The following is a 17,319-nucleotide window of genomic DNA, read 5'->3' on the forward strand; positions in this document are numbered from 1 at the left end:
GGCCACATCTGAAAATTAGTCTGTGGCTGCTTTGCAGATGCTGGATTTTATTGCAGGTGATCAGAAGCCCTGCAGTGGGGGGCTGTGAGTTCCTGGGAGTGAGTTTGGGGTTTGGTTTCTGTTATTATATAGGCAAAAAGGATGAGTGACAGCATGGCTAGATCCACGCACGCTGCCAGCCTGTGGATCTTTTCTCACAGGGACTGCTGGGGGTGACTGGTGCTTCTTGGCCACTCCTTGCCCCAAACCCTCTTTGGCAGAGGCTCGGTGCCAAATTATTTTGTGGAAATTCAGCACAACAGCAGCTGGATGGAGGTGAGCAGGTATGAAACCTAGGAGGGTTCCCCCTCAGCAAGGGCTGAGGTCGCCCTGGTGGACACCTCTTGCTCTTTGCTCTCTGCAGGGCAGAAGCACCCTCACCGCCTTGCCTTCTTTGGGGCAAAAGGGGCTGAACAAAATCTGCCTTGACTGCACGAGTGGAAATTTGTTGGGTTTAACCTTCACACAGAGTTGCCTGTGAGGAGCTGTTAGCACAGACAGTAACGCTTGATGCCGCTTGTTGTTCCTGAGCCACCGATTGTGAAGCATCGAGCTTATTGCTCAAAATTACTATTTTTGTCATGGTATAAATGGTTAGTAGAGAGTTTTGAGGAGTATGTGTTGACTCATGGGGACAGCAATATTTAGCACTTGCTTTTTTTTGAATTTTTTTTATCTTCAAAGCAGTTTACAGCTAGTAATCCTCCTAACTCCTCTTTGAGGAAGGAAACAGTGTAAACTCTGTGGGGCAGGGATTGGCGCTTGTTTTGTTTTTGCAGCACTCAAATTGGGATTGGGGAAGAGCTATTGGTCTGGGAAACATTCTCACTATAAAAATCCTATCTAGTTATCATACAGAGAAACCATTTCACAAGAATAGCTCAAAAATGCTGGAGAAGATATTAGGATCGGGACATCTCCAGTGCTAACAGTTAAATGGTATCCCGCCTTTCTCAAATTTATGAAAAGAAGTTTTATCTGTCTCGGGAGGTTTTCTTTTGTTGTTTAAAGTTCCATAAATCTACATGGGAGATCTTAAAATTGGAGGAGGACTGTGTGACTAACTGAGGCATTTCTGAGTTAAGTTGTAACATGAAACATAAGAAAATAAAGGTTCTCTTGGCTGGGTGCATTAGTAGGATATATTTGAACCAGTGTGTTGCATGTCATTAAACATATGGTGAATCACATCTGACATACATGCCAAAAAGAGTCTGAGATAATGGGACCAAAATGTCATTCAGTAACAGTATTCACATGACAGAGTAATTTCCTGGAATATAATCTACAGGGATTGTCAAATTAAATTTGAAAATTTATCCCCCTTTCTATCTTGCCCCTTGCAAAATAAAACCGCCAGAAATCATTAACCCCTTGTTTGTTCTTGCTGCAACTTATGAATGTGAAGTTTCCTATTGTGTCTTGAGAGCCTTTTTCTGCCCCAGCTTTGCCTGCCCGAGGGCAGTGTGAGTCTGTGCACATCCCTCAGCAGTGTCCCTGCAGGGCCCAGCCTGTGCTGGGTGCCTTCTGCTTTGTCCTTCGTGTCTGCCGGCTGTGCTCTCCTGAAGCAGTGACCACCTCGGGTAACATGCCTGCTTTGTGTATTGTAATGGATATAAAAATGTGCTCTGGGTTTGTTTTGGCTTCCTAGGATCTCTTCGATGAGAAGGCGTTGCGTGTAGTTGTGCGTTGCGTGCCGTTGAGTGTACCATGAATCTGTGCTGGCTGAAACAACGATGTTCTCCAGGGATCTCATGCGTGTTAGGAGAAAGTATAGTCCAATTACTGCTAACCTGCCTTTATGCTAAACTTCATGCTAAAATGCATTAGGTAAACTTAAGAGATTGCTGAGGTTGTGGGGTAAGGTTTTCTGAAAGCCAGGCTCCAAATCTGCTCGGTCTGTCTCCAGTCTGTGTTTTAAGCGTTGACTCCAGCTCCTAGCAAACGTTCTCTAACTTCGTCGGTGTTAGTCAGGCGACTCATTTACTGGGAACTCTTACAGGCTCCAGTCTATTTACACAGTCCTTATTAAATTAGGTTGGAAAAGCACAGTGGAATTTCAAAGAACAGCAGAGTGTAGATTCATGATCTTTCCTTTTTTGTAGTCTGTTTGGAGGAGAATGCCTGGGGTCTCTTTTCATCTATGTGTAGATGCAAATCACTGGTGAAAATGTAGCAGAGAGAAGTCTTTTATTAGTGTTGTCTCAGCTGATGTGGTGAGCCTTGGGAGTTGTGGTGGGCATGGGCAGCAACAAGGGGGGACATGGTGGCTCCTGTGCATATAGCTGAGTTCAGGAGGAGAGCAGGGTGCAGGGGCCTGATGGCAAAGCCATTCCTTAGTTATTCTCCTATTCCCTTCTCTCTGGGGCCTTTGTAGCCCCTGGCTGCTGCCTCTTTCTTTCTGTCCTCCTTTCCCCTTGTCCAACCCAAAAAAGACGGCTGAGGTGCAACCCAACGCCTGCTGTTTTCATTATTGCCTACAAATCATCCTTTTTCCCCTCTGGAAAACCCTGTGCTATCACCCATGCCGTGATACACATGCATACACACAAAAAAAAATAAACTTACAGCCAAACAGGATGAAATCTATAGTAAAATACTACGTGTAACATCATCAAAGCTCTGGTTTAGGCAGGGCAGATGGAGCTGCCCTGCTGACCTAATGCCCATTAAAAAAAAAAATCTGTAGCTGGTGTCAATGGGCTGCTTTCTTTTCCTTTCTTTCCCTTTCTTATCATTTCTGTGCTTTCTCTTTATAAGAACTTCAGTGCCACATTAAAGAGATTACAGGTTCTTTTCATCTTTACCTTTTTTCCCCCAATTCCACTTCTTCCCAGCAAGCCTCGGGGGTTTTTGTTGTTTTATTATTATTATTATTATTATTAATTTATTTTAAAGCGATTGATTTATACCTCTCCTACCTACTGGGAAAGATTGACCCACTACTGAGCATCTTCAGACAGCTCTTCTTTTGGGTCACTTGTGACTGGAAGCAAACAGAGGTTTGGGTTCAAAGGTGTTTCTTTCCTGGTGGTACTTACTCCCTACAAAAACAGCAATGGCATGTGCTAGTTCTGTGTAGTTTTATAGATATTGTGTGTATGTGCACCTTCATGCTGAAATTGGGTTGTCCGTGGAGGAAAGACTTATTTTTCACTAATAGATTTCTTGTTTTAGATCTGGTAAAAAAATCTCAAATCATTCCTTTTCCCTCTTTCTCTCCTAGTCTGCTTTTGGTGTTTTTCTGCTGCGTGTGGTTTTTTATGCAAGCCTCAGACTGTGCTTTGATTCTTCTGAAACACGGGCCTTGGATCCCATCTGAAGCCCCTTTTGGTGTGTTAAATATTTTGTGGCTCTCCTCAGTTTCCTGCCCCTGTCTCTGTCTGCAGTCTGGGGCAGGAGGCAGAGGAGGGATGTCTTTCAGAGCCCCAGCTTGTTGTGTGCCTGATGGGCTGCATGGGCCATGTCCTTGCTCAGCTTTTGAAGCACTGAAAAAGTATTTTTGGGTAGTCTGGAAAAGGACAGTTTTCAGTTCCTGCCATCTGATACCAACTCTAAATTGTTTCATCTTCAAAGGAAGAAACTTGAAGTGCCAGGGTGGCTGTTTTTCATCCTTCCTAAAGGATGAATCTGACAGCACCAAATTTCCTTGGCTGAGTCTATGCTGGTCCAAAAACACCGACCTCAGCAGTTAGGCTGATTTATTCCACAAAAGGAGTCAAATCTGTCCTGTTCTTGTTTAAACTCAATTTTGAAAGAATGAGATCTGGAATTAAAAACAAATGATGAGAAGAAAACAAAGCGCCCTTTTTTCACTCACCTTCCTAGATCTAATATTCAGGCTCCTCTCCTCACTCACTCACGCAACAACAGCTAAAACAGAAATCCCATGGACGTAGCCCTTGAACTCTTTCATTTTGTGCCGCCTCTCATTAGGAAACAAGTAGAGATGCCACGTCTGAGCCTTGGCAAGTGACAAAAGAGGCCAGCAAAGACTTAGGTGCCAGCTCCATTCTGCAGATGGCTCAGGTTCTGGTGACCTACCTCCTTTTGCCTGTCCCTTCTTGGCCTGGCGTGGTTTGGACACAGTTAACTGATGAGAGCTGCTGTGTGTTTGAAGAGGTTTGGGAACTGATTTCAGCAGCCAGATCCAGTTTCTCAGCAGTGTTGTGTGCAATTGTGTTATGTTTTGTCATATTCCCTTTATTTCAATAAGTGTTATGAGAGGACTTGTCAGTGATTGAGGATTTTCCATTACATTTCTGTAGCCTTTTCATGCTCCGTGGCTGTCGTTCCCATTTTGCTGTACCTCGCCTGGGATAACTTCTCTTTGGAGATGAAATCTTTCAAAAGGAAAGAGGAGGCACAGCTCACCCAGTCCCTGGCCTGTATGGGTGGGAAGGGGCTTTAAGACTTCTTGTTTGTTCCCTCTCTCCTCAGATATTTACCCTTTAACTTACTGTTGTGAGGCCACAAGAGATACCAGGGGAGTTGAATGCAGCAGGTCATGACAGGCATGATTGCTTCCCAAGGCAGGAGCACCCTTCCTCCTCAGAGGCTTGGGAGTATTGCTAAAGGCCACAGAGATCAGGAGCTCTGTGAGGAGTTTGTCCTGTTCCTCCTGACTGAGCTTTTCAACCCCCTTCGTGTTTTGGTGGGGGTGGAGAAGGCAAAAGGCGTCAGAGAGGAAGCAAGGCCATAGTATCATGGAATGGCTTGGGTTGGAAGGGACATTAGAGACCACCCAGTTACAACCCCCTGCCATGGGCAGGGACATCTCTGACCAAACCAAGCTGCCCAAAGCCCCATCCAGCCTGGCCTTGAACACTTCCAGTGATGGGGCATCCACAATATCTTTGGGTAGCCTCTTCAGCGTCTCTTCCATGAGATAAAGAAATGATGAAGAGAAAAAGAACTTTGTGAAGAAAAGATAAAAAGTAATTCAAGAATTCAGCTGGGGGGAGAGGGTCCTCTTTCATGTGAGGAACATGCAGTAAGCCTTGATGTAATCCCCTGAACATCACAAAAGTCTTGAGACAGCAGTAGCTTTAGGAAATGTTTTTGACCAAGTGTTTCACTGCCAGAAGGCAGCTGACCTGCCGGAGTTGAAGCTTTTTACATAAATGCATGTTTCAACGATGCTTTTGTCAGGAACGTTGCCTGAAGCCCATACCAGCTTTGAGAGAGAGAATGGTTTGAACACTCCTTGGAGATGTGGTTTCAGGTCTCTGCCATCCCCAGCCTTAACCGCTGGACTATTGTCTCCTCTCTTCCCACCTTATTTGGATTTTGGGGTTGGGTGATTTCAGATAACAACATCAGCCCTTGCTTTTGTTCAGCTGTGGAACGTAGTTTTTCCTAAACCTCAGAAACTGTTGTGCAACTAAACTTTCACATAAAGCCTCAGGAGAAATAACCCTGGATGGCTCCAGCCTGGGTAATCGGAGCACTTAAGGCAGAGTCTTGCAGGTGATAAGATAGAGAGGGAATGCTGTTGGGAAGAAGGAACGGGGGAAAAGTCCTTGGGAACCGTCTTGAGTGTCAACTTTGGATCCTGAGTGGTTCAAAAAGGATCACAAATCACAAAGGATTTGGCTACATGGCTAGATTGAAGAATATCCAAAGATGAGGCATGCCTGGAGGTCCTAGCTCCCACAGATGTCTGGGGGCGCTGAATTTCTGAATATTCATTAAAGGCCTGGGAGGGGGGTTGCTTCAGAGGATAAGTTGTGGTTGCGAAGACGAGCTTGAAGGCGCAGCCCGTGTTTAATCGTGCTGCAGCAGCGGCAGGTCGGTGCTAGCAGAAGACGGGGTGCAACACCCAGCGATGCCTATCGGAGGCAGCGAGGGAGCTCACAAGCAGCCTGCCCACAGGCTCGGCTGCCCACACCAGCCAGGGGACATCCCTCAGCGAGCTCCTTGCTGCAGCATGTGGAGACCATCTGGGAACATGGCCCAGTTGCCTTAATTGTGCTCCTTTCTGGCACGGAGAACATTTTGGGGGCTGCAAAGGTAATTTTCCGTGACGTTTGGAAAACAAAATACACTGAACGTGCTTTACAAAACAAGCAGACCAACCAACCTGCAAATGACCGAGCGGCTGGTTAATGGTTTGAGCCAAGGCTGCTTTCTTGGGTGTTTTAGTGGTGGGATCACCAGGATGGACTCGGCCAGCAGAGGTTTTTAGCACACTCCTTCCCTGCCCTCCTTCGTTTTGCAGCGAGGTCCATGCAGAAAAGCGCTCTCGGAGCTGGTGGGTTGCCATGGTAAGAGCTGCCACATCGCACGGAGCTCATAGCAGGGTTTTCGTTGGTTATTTGTTTTAAAGAGAGAGAAATTTTCACAAACATTGTAAAACTGGGAGACAAACTAAATTAACGCAAGCTGGTCACAAAATCAGCGGTTCTTGAAATCATGCAGCTAAGGATCTTTTTTTGTTTTTTCTTTCCTCCCTTGGAAGGAGCGCACGTGTTTTGGCAAACAAATCCCGAATATTAGTGTCCCGCTGGATGTCAGTGACTGGTTGGTTGGAGCCTATTTTGCAGCACACAGGAAAGGGGGGAGGAGTGTTTGCTGAAGTCAGTGGGGATGAGCGCATGTTCTGGTCGCTGTGCTGCAGACCTGTTTCTGGCCATTTTCGTGCTTTTCGCGCTTCGTGGCCCTGGCAGGCAGCACCGTGGATTAGTAACATACTGTGTCGGAGGAGATGTGAGTTCGAACTTCTCGCAAAACTTTGCTCTTAGCATGCATGGGCTGAGTGGAGATTATTTCTGTGCCAGCACCACACGATCCCTCTGAAATTTTGGGGTTCGTCTGGCACGGGAGCTTCATGAGCCGTTGCTTTCTGTGCTGGTTGTGCTCAGGGTTTTGCAGGATTTCCAGCACAGTTTGGCTGGAGAGGCAGCAACGGCTGCCCAAATGACAGGTTATTTCGGAAACAATGAAACTTAGCACTTCTGTCATCCCGTCCCTCCATGAACGGGACCGGAGCCTGCACCCCACAAAGGGCACGGACACAGGTTAACACTTTCCTTCTGACTTCTCTTTCACCTTTTTCTGAAAAATTCAGCAAGAAGATAATCCATGAGACCGGCAGGCAAGGGGGAGCTTTGGGCTTTGAAACAGGAGAGGGAAGTGGGCTGGGAAAGAGCACGAATCATACAAAACAAGGAGAAAAGCGAAGTAAAGAGGTTTATGGGATGTTACAAACTCAAGCTCAGGTCTTGCTTTCCTTCTGTTGACCTAGATAGCAGCAAGAGTAGCCGCCTTCTGAGCTGATTCCTATTTTTGTGGTTTTGCCTTCGTATGGCTTCTTTGCGTTGCATTCTGATGTCGTCTCGTTTGTAGAATAGTGATTAGTGTTTGTTTTTTTTTTTTTTTTGCTTTTGGGGCAGAATCAATTATGTATAAGAAAGTACTCGAAAATCATTCCTTCAGATACTTTTTAATGGAGTGAAATTGCTCAATGGAAGATTTCTGACATACCAAAAGGCAACGTGAAATAATTGATTGACCTTGTAAGAGGCAACTAAGACGTGTTCCCCTAAGGAGGTGTTTTTTTATGTGTATAAACCAGCCTTGGCTTTTTCAACCGAGATCCCTCCTACTCACCAGAAACGGGAGGAGAAGAAACCCAGTTTCAAAAAAAAAAAAAAAAAAAAAAAAAGGATTTAGACAAATATTCCTCAGTAAGACACTGTTGTAACGAGCAGTTCTCCTCTTCTGCATTTCTGAAGTATTGCTCAAGAGCCATTGTTACAGTTTGTTCATCTGGACACGCTATGAAGTAGCCGGAGGGGGATCCAGGGAGACAAAAAGGCCGATGCTTGTAATGAGTCCAGCTCTGCGCAGGAAGCAGTGAGTATGCCCGAATTAAAAACGTGTGGGAGGAGACAGGAGGAGGTAACTGTCAAGTACACTTCGTGGTGTTTTAAGGTGTCCTGATGGCAACCACTTACACTGGTAAGAAAGAAATGAATGGAAGGTTTTGCCAATTCTTGTCGCTGGCAGTTTATTCTTTGGCATGGAAATAATCTGTCTGGGTGAAACATTGTCCCTCTGTGGTTTGGGAGTGTAAGGGGCATTCCAGCCAGATGCCAAGGCATCTGAACTTCGTGTGTTCCAAATCAGACTCGGTTTTGGAAATGGGAACTGGTTTGTTCTGCATCCCGTGATGTTTTAAATGAGAAATGGAAGAAACAAAATGTGCCCTTCTTTGTGGCTCTCTCCATGGCAAAAGTCTGCAAAGGTGTGGATTGGGTTAGTCTGATCCTACTTTTAGGTGTGTCACTTAGCTGTTTTTAGTACGTGGTCAGATTTTATGAAACTTCATTTACTTCCAAAGATGCTTTTCACTCTCCTGCTTTTTTTTTTTTTTTTCAAAAAGAAGGACTGTTTCTTTCAAACTGGGACATTAAATAATTTTTGAGTTATCCAGTAATCATCTCTTCTGCATATTTCATGGGTGAAATGAAAATGCGGAGACACGTCCTGCCAAGTCCCGCTCTTTTCCAGCAGCAGCCGCTCAGGCTGTGCTCAGCCTCCATCCCCTGCCCCACCACTGGCATCCTTTCCTGGAGCTCCCAGGTGCTGGCAGCTCCCATCCACAACCCAGTCACCTTTCTTGTAAGGGACATGGCAGGGAAAGGTGGGACAGGCTGGATTCAAAGCCCTGCTCCAGGCCTGCTGTGCTGACATACACACACAGGCTGGCAGATTTAGAGCAAACGGAGAAATGTGGCGCAGAGGAATAATGTTACATCACATCTATCTGCCAAGTTTCTGGCCTCAAGAACAAGAATGTACCTGGAAATCGGAGAGCTGGTGGTTTTGCAGCATCCAGGTAGTGAAAGTCCTGCAAAGAAGCTGTGGGCAGAGCTCCGACACTCTCAGATCTGTCATCTGTGCTGCTAGTCAGGTTGGAGTTTGAAGGAATTTGTGCCCCAAAAAGCAGCGACTGGCTCCCCTCTGTCTTCTCTGTCCTGCAGTTCTCGCTGTGGGAAGAGGGAGGTAATGTTGCGGTAGCGGGGGAGTGCTTCTGGCCCAGCCATGGAAACCCGACAGTGTGTGACAAGGGGGAAGGATTGCATTGTGCACCCAGGTCCTGGCACGAACAAAGGTCCTTTGTGGCCCTGCCAAATTCTCCCAACAGCAAAGCTGTCACTGTGTGCAGAGGGCAGCAGCTCTGCCCTGTGACAAATCGGAGAAGCAAAGGGTGCTGTGGTGAGGAAAAGGGAGCTCCGTTGGTCCGAGAGCCCTGGGGCAAGATGCATTTGTTTGCCATCCTGCCTGATAGGCACCAGGAGGGACACTTAGTAACCTGCACACACCCACCTGAAATCTCAGCATAGGGCAGAGCAAGGCAGGCCTTTTCCCCATAAGCCAGCACGGTTTTGAAAGGCTTTTTAACTCTGTGTTTGGGTTTTCTTAAAAAAGTTGTATGCATAATCTGTGATTATCCTAAGGAAGATAAGTATTTCTATTTAATATTAGGGTATTAAATGCATATTAGTTGGATGACAGAAGCTAGAACAGCAGTACAGAACAAGACTGTGTCTTAAGACTAAGTTTAGCTCCAAACTACTATTAATTTCAGACTTTAGATGGTGTGAACATCAGGACCATCAGTGGTGCTTCTGCTGGCTTCTGCTGATGGATAATGAATGCTTGGTGGCTTTGGTCTTATATGAGATGTCTTAAATACTCAGAAGGCTGGGAAAATGTTTTGTGACTTGCAGTGGAAGGGACACATGCAGATGTTTCTGAGGGTCTTGTCTAACTTGCTGTTTATTGTCTCTTTGCCTTTTCTGCTGAACATGTATTAGGTCTTCTGCTTCTGCCATACCATCAATAGGATTATATTAAAGCAAAGTGGTTTGTATGGGTATGAAGTCTGGGTGCTTACTAAGAAAAAGAGTGATAATTAAATACACCTTGAAAACAAAGTGCTGATACAAAAATTGAAGCCTATAAGAGAAAAACGGTGTGCAGAGGTGATCTAAACAGGAATTGCAGAAGATTAAATACAGTAGGTGTAATAAAACAACTTCATCAGGCACAGCATGTGATAAGGGTGGTAGAAAACAGCAACTAAGCATCTTTTAGAGGGTCACTGTTTCAGTATTTGACCTCAGAGCTGAGGTCAAGGAACTGATTAAGGGATGATGTGATGCACACTAGGATCACTCAGTTTGTATTACCAACAGTAGGAGAAACCATGCCCTTGACTGAAAAGCATGTGGGAAGTGTAGGTAAACTCACAGCAGCTTCAGGACAGGACTTCCAGAGCCTTCAGAGCCAGCAAAAAAGAACAAATATATTAGCAATATCGATAGGCTTTGGATTAGAGGGAGTTGACATGAGAAGGTCTTCAACACTTTGAAAACCTCCGTAAAATACTGGATTTTCCAGAATTTAGGCAAATATATATTTATTATATATTGATTTATATGTTTTAAATATATATCAAGGCAGGAGAATTCTTAAGCTGTAGCATTCAAGCCAAGAAGACCAGGAGGTATTGGTGCAGCTTTGCTAGCAATGTATGTTGCTGCAGCTGCAAAGGAAGGTAACTTTGAGCTTCTGTAAGGACAGATGTCAGAAGCAGAGGGGCTTCTCTGCAGCCTACGTGCAGAGACAGGCTTGTCTGCAGCATGGCCTGATGAATGATTTCTGAGGGAAGGCAAATAGCTCAGGCTTTTGATCTTCAGACTTTTGATTTTTGCAGAGTTGTGGTGGTTTTGTGTCTTCAGCACGTGTTCAGTAGGACCTAAACTAAGAGTCCCAGCTCGTTCTGCACTGGCTGTTAAATATTTTTAACTCATGAGCCAGGAGGATAATCTGAATTTCATAGCCTGGAGCACAGACCACCTGGATATAATTTCCAGCCCTGCAGACTTCCCATGTGACCGTGGTGGGTAGGGCATGATTTTTTGCACTGTCTCTACCCCATCCCATTTGGCAGCAGCAAGCTGTAAATTGGCTTGACCATTTAATGAAGCCTCAGCCACAATCTCTTCATGCCTTAATTGCCCATCTGAGCAATGGGGATAACGGCACTGCCTTAATTCACAGCCCTGCTGTGAGGATAGGTGCCTCAACAGCCGTAAAGCCTTCAGATGCTGGGCTGCTGGGATCCTCTGAATACCGTAGGTCATTAACTACCTAAGGGCAGGCTCCTACTTGAGGAAAAAGGCCCTAGAAAATCTACCTGTCTTACATACTCGGTGGACATCGTGTGATTGCTGTCAGAGAAGAAAAGGCTCTGAACGGGGAAGTTCATTTTCCATGGTGTGAGGCAAGGCCGTTCTTGAAACAGCCTTTCCTTTAAACAAGTACAGCACAAGAAAATGTAATGTAAAATGTGACAGGATGAGAGTTATTTACACTAAGATGCTCAGAAAGGCCCTCAGCAGAACCATCAGCACCAGGGCTGGAGGGAGACAAGGAGGTCAGGTGGATGGATGTGGAGCACTGCATAGGCCGGTGCTTCTTTTAAGCACCTAAATCCTCATAACCAGCAGCCATCAACTTTCTTGTGAATGGGGACGTAGAGATGTGACCTGCTGGTTTTACACCTAGCATGGGCAAGCGTGGGGGTCTGCAGCATGCTGTCCGACCCGGTGGTGGGGTCTGTCTGCACTCCCAGACCAACACATGGCATTTCAGTGTGGGGTTTTACCTCACGTTTGCCTCCTCAATTCATCAGGGTATCGAACCACCTGAGTTAGGCCAAAGGCTGACTCTTCATCAGCTTAAAATCGGAGCTGTCTTGAAGTGCCTGGGGCATCAGGTTTGTGTGATATTCCCCCCTGCGTTAGGGGGATGCTGGGTGTCCAGGTACCCGAAAATCTGGCTGGCAGTTTTTGGGGTGGTTTGGTTTTGAAGGTGTGTTGAAGTTCCTGCTTCTGGAAATCTCAAGGTGAACATTTTTTTGTACGTTGCTGTGCAAGCCCTCAGCGTGGTGGGCTCCCAGGCACTGCTTCATACCTCAAACCCTGCTTTGTGATAGTTTATGGCACCATAGCTCAGGCCTTTCCATTCAGATGGAGAATATTTTTAGGTATTATGATAGTAAGCCAGACATAATTTTTTTTAATTGGAAATTACTGTTTTCTGAAGCTTTTCCTGGTGGTGCCAAGGTTCAGACTGCATAGGCAGTGTCAATCTGAACAACGAGAAGCGATAGCCATTGAATTCAACAGAGCATAGATGAGTGGAAAGGGAAGTGGGGGCAGGAGAGAAGAACAGGAGGGTCTGGGGAGCAATGTTAAAACCATGCTGTGGGAGGGAGATGTTACACCAGCCTGTCTGTGGTGTTTTCTCCTCTGATCTGTACTCCTCATCTGGGAACATGAAGATACACACAGAAGCCCTTGGGGGTGGGGGGAAAGGGAAGAGGTGCAGTGAGTCACCAGCGTTGTAAATCACAACCATCTGCGTTTTTCTACCACATCTTGAGTGAGTCAAAGGGGGAGGTGTGCAGCTATAGACACGCAGGTTACTAATGTTTTGTGTTAATTGTTGAGCTCCTTCCTCTCTTTTGGGAACTCCGTAGACTCCTCCAAGTGCTGCTGCTGTGTTGGATGAGGCTGATGCAAGGGATGCTCCCCGTGTCGGACAAATAGTGTTGGCCACACATCCTGTAAGTCTGCCTGTATTGCCTCTATTGTTCAGACTCAGCACCCTGGTTGCCTGGATTTCTCCTTTTCCTCTCCCTCAAATCTAAACCCTGCTGAGAAGTGGTCACCAGTTGTCTCCTGCCCTCAGCCTGTGTTCCTTCCCCTCCATCAGGTCTTCTGGGCACTTTTCCCTCGGTGTTTTGTGGTGTGATGTGTGCTGCCTGTGTCAGGAGGAGAGAGATTTAGGGGCTGCTTGTAGAGAAATTAAGTTGGTTGTGGGTTTTTTTTGAGAAAGAGCTTATTTCTGTCCTGGAGCCATGCAAGAAGAACACCCAGTATGCACACGTGATTTTTGTTTGCCCTATGCAGCTCAAAAGAGTTTGTGAGGGCCTTAATTTTACTTGAAAAACTCGCTGCTGAGCTGACTAAAGGATGGGTACTGCGGTTCCCAGGGCAGGACAAAATGCTGAGGGAAATGAGCAGTGTGAGAAGTCCTGAAGCAGGAAAATTTCTGTGCTATTGCTTACGTTTTGCAAGTGTGTAAAGAAGTCAAATGCCTTCATTCTGTAATAACCCATCTTCTTCCTGCTTTGCAGGCATAGGGTCCCTCTAATAACCATAGGTCTGAACAGAAAGAATAAATAATAATAATTGAAATATACAGGAATATATCAATATAAAAGCTGCCTAGATGGAGGATCACAGGAAGGAGGAAGGGGACCAGACGTTGCTGTTAAAACATTTTAGTTTGTTTGTTTGTTTTTGTGTTGTTGTTGTTTTTTTTTTTTCCCAACAAATGGGAAATGATTTCTAGAAGTCGCTAGAGGAAAGAGCACCGCTTTTAACCCTCCTAGGAATTGTTCGCTCCTTAAAGGCATACCTAAAAATAAAATAAAATAACTCACTGAATATTCAAACAAAACAAACTGGTTTTAATGTGTAAAATCAAATGTGGCTACATCCAGGTTTTGGCCATCTAGTTGAAGATACTGTGTACAGATAATTTCTGTTTTGTGTTTGTGAATCTCTTGTCATCCCACCACATGGTGCTAGATAAAAGCTCAATATGAAGAATTACTTAAATCCAGCAACTTTAATCCACTCCAGTGATGAGGATTCAGTGAGCTGCACAGACAAGTAATTAAACTAATTAGAATGAATGTTTTTATAGTGTTTCTATTTCTCTCTTAAGAAATCTGTTGGTCTTTATTTCTCTCTGATGAACACGCAAGTACCCACCCTAGGAGTAAACATGCTGCTGATTAGAGGAGATAATTTTGACACGGTGCGTGACTAATCTCTGGAACTCGCTGCCCCTGAAAGCCATGGATGGAGGGTGTTGGGAAGAGGCTTAACCCCCATGCAGGTATTGAACAACTGCTGATGCATCCACCAGTATTTCTGGGGGGGTGATTCATGCATCCTCTTGCTTGGAGGAGGTCACACTGCATTTTTCCCTCCCCAGTGGGAGAGCAAGGCCCCAGGAGAACACCCACCAGCATCTTCTGAGTTTTGAGCGTGGGCAGCTGCAGACTCCACAGGAATTTGGGGATCTTTCCTTCCACGCATGGGAAGCAAGGGATGTCCTCTACCTGCTAGCAGAGAACCAGCAAGCTGCGTGTTCAGTAGGACCCCAGGGCAGATGCCTCTTGCAGAAACACACACCTTGAGGGAAACAAGTTCATAATCAGTGAGAGGCATGGCCCTTGTGTGCTGATACTGATTGCCCACATGCCCCATTTGGCCTTCAAGCTGTAGGTTGCCAGCCCATTTTCCAGAGGAGAAGGCAGTGGCCAGGAAGTGAGGAAACCTGGGTGTTGTCCCCATCTCCACCACAGGTGCAGGACATGACGTTGGGCACATCACTGGTGCTCACCTGCCTGTCCCAGGCCTGTCCCATCCCCTTGGGGGCTGGAGAGGGACAATTCCCGTGGGGCCTGAGGGAAAGGCCACTCTCTTGTTTCAGAAAGCAGCCATTGCTACAATGCAAGCATTGAATCAGTCTGTAAGGTGGAGCTTTTCGTTATGGGTAGGGTATTGTATCACTTTCCCAGTCCTCATTTTAGCCACTAAACTACTTAAACCTGCATTTAAAATAGGGAATTAAAAAAAAAAAAAAAAAAAAAAGTGGTTGCAGATGAGTACTTAAGATAGAAAATTCACAGCACACAATGTTCAACTTGCCCATTTCTGGGAGGGGGTTGGCCACTTGTGTTCATGCAACCAGCAGCACAGAAAACCCGCAGTTTTTACCATGCCTTTGGCTTTGCAATGGTGTGAATGAGAACATTTTAGTTCAAAGAACATACCATATATGAGCAATATACTCTGAAAGATGTCTAGTGTGCGGTGCTGGCTAGCACAGCTCACTCTGGTAAACCCTGCTGAGGTTATTTTCACAACACTTGTGTTTTCCAGAATAAATTTCTCCATCTCTTTCCTCCACACCATGATCACGTAGACCCTGAGCTGTAATTGCAAAGGGGCAGCGTTCATGTGGACTGGCTTCAGCATGCCTTTCTCTGGGGTTTTCTCCTACTGTTAGCACCTTTTGAGCACTGCATTTCATCCCACCCTCAACTCATCCCCATCACCACCACCCATCAGTGTTTTATGTGTGTATTTTTGCCTCTCGGTGGCCGTGCTGCAGGCGTGGATTCCCCCAGACAGGGCGTGCATCAGGGCTGCTCCTGCCTTGCTTCATGGAGGTGTTGGCACCCAGCTTCACAAGTCATGTTGATGCGGGTCAGGAGTATGGGGGCACTTTGCTTTGCTATTCACATGTGAAATGTGTGAGCAGTTGAGTCTTAAAGGAAAGAAAATGCGCCAGGCCATCATGACCCGCCACAAACATCTGCGTGGTTATTTTCTAATTAGAAATGTCTCCATCAACATATGTGAATTAAAAATCTACAGCATTTCCAATTTTATTTTCTCATGTCTCAAAAAACTATTGCTGTGGCAATCTGTATACCTCCCCATTAATTTTGCTTTATTCAGCTTACAAAGAAGAGCAAAAGAGTCAGAGCTCTTGGCTGCTCTCTCTTAAATGCTGTTTAAAAGCTCAACTCTGCAGTTCAGAAACCTTCCTTTCTTTCTGTGGTTTTCCCTTTGTAAATCATTGCAGTCCCAATCCATCATGTAGGAATTATTTGCCCTGGTTTGCTTCTGCTTATTCTCCTGCATATAATTAAGCAATGTTTTTAACTGTGTTATCACAGTGGAGAGCAACAGCATTTTTGCTGTGCTGGCTGATGTGCTTTTTGATATTGCTGCAGCAGCTGCATGCTAACAAGAGTTGTAAGGAAGGAAAAACATCACCCAAGGCATGTTCCTCTTTGCACCATGGAATGTATCTCTCACCTCTCTTCTTTGCATTTGTAGGAGCATAATATTGCCACATTAATGAATATGAGTTCAGCCTCTCTGATAGGAAGCAGGAGAGCAGCTCTGCTGTACTGTTCATCTTCACACTGTGGGTGCCTCCATGGGTGAGGAATAAATGGTCATAGGGGAGTTACAGGGTTCTCCAGCAATAGCAGTTCTTGCACAGAGCCAAGCTGTGGGCATGATCTTGGTTGGAGTCAAGTGTTTTTTGATTTGCTGCATGATAAAGCAGGGCAACACCCCAAAATCCATGGGCAGAAAGGCTTGTGACCAACAAATCCTTTCCAGGCAGCACCTGCAGGTGCTGTGCTGTCACTCCTGCTGCAACCCTGAGCTGGGAAGGGGGAATGGGAGAGCTGCAAGGAGTTGTTGGTACCTTTGTGATAGCGAACATCATGTTCAGACATGGGGTTTTGTTTGCTTTTGGCTACAGCCAGATGCTGGCATAGGGCAGAGCAAGTTATCCAGTGAGATTAAAAACAGAGGAGTCTATTGGCAAATCACACAAGCATCACTACAGTATTTTATTTTTTTAAAAAAAAAGTATATCTGTGAAAAACACAGATCCATTTGCACTGGGTGGGGATTTCAACCCCTTCGGGGTCTCTGTTGCATCCATTTCATTCAGTCCTGGCTCCTCTGAGCTGGAAGTGAGATACAGCGTGAAATAGTGGCGTTTCTGGTGTGCCTTTCCCTTTCTGCAGCAGTTTTTATCTGATTATTATTATTATTATTATTATTATTTGATATTGCTTATGTTTGGGATAGCTTTTGCAGACTCCCTCATATTTTTGGGGACCCTGCCACCAAAGCCCAGGGGGAAGAGTCCTGTGACAGGGAGTTCAGCCTCTACTTGAATATTTGCTTTTTTTCCTTTTAATTTGTTGGGAGGTAGTATTAAACTGGCTGTGGGAATAAAGGAAAAATGGGAGAAAGTGAAAAGATGGCAAAATTCAGCACAAGAAAGGTTTGTGATTTATTTTTCCAGCCCTTTGCTTGAACTCTGCTGTTTGTAAAGCCAGTCCACACGAGCAGTTCTAGTCAGCTTAGTACCACTGGCACAGACTGCCCTGGGATTTTATTTTTAACAGCTCTGAACTGCCAAGTGCACTAGGATAGTTACAGCTTTACCAGCATAAAAGTGTTTTCACTGCCCAAACTTACTTCACTTGAGAAACCTATAGAGGCAGGAGTTATCCTTTGCTGCTGGAAGATGGCATTGCTACCCAAGCAAACGTTTTCCAGCCACAGCCAGACCTAAAACCGCGGTTTA

At 45.5% G+C, this 17,319-nt stretch overlaps 1 protein-coding gene across 5 annotated transcripts in view; it reads left to right on the plus strand.

Moving 5' to 3' along the window:
* The window catches only part of ZHX2 (zinc fingers and homeoboxes 2), a 67,242-nt gene that overhangs the window by 36,231 nt on the left and 13,692 nt on the right, over window positions 1-17,319 (plus strand). The window contains exon 1 of one of the 5 annotated variants that reach the window (XM_032182570.1): window positions 12,637-12,682. The exons of the other annotated variants lie outside the window; for them this stretch is intronic. The gene's annotated coding sequence lies outside the window, so the exon portion shown is untranslated. Of the gene's footprint in view, window positions 1-12,636; window positions 12,683-17,319 lie in introns of those variants that run through there. 5 annotated transcript variants of the gene reach the window in all.

This window comes from Aythya fuligula, chromosome 2 (genome assembly GCF_009819795.1).
Source record: "Aythya fuligula isolate bAytFul2 chromosome 2, bAytFul2.pri, whole genome shotgun sequence".
Classification (NCBI taxonomy): Eukaryota; Metazoa; Chordata; class Aves; order Anseriformes; family Anatidae; genus Aythya; species Aythya fuligula.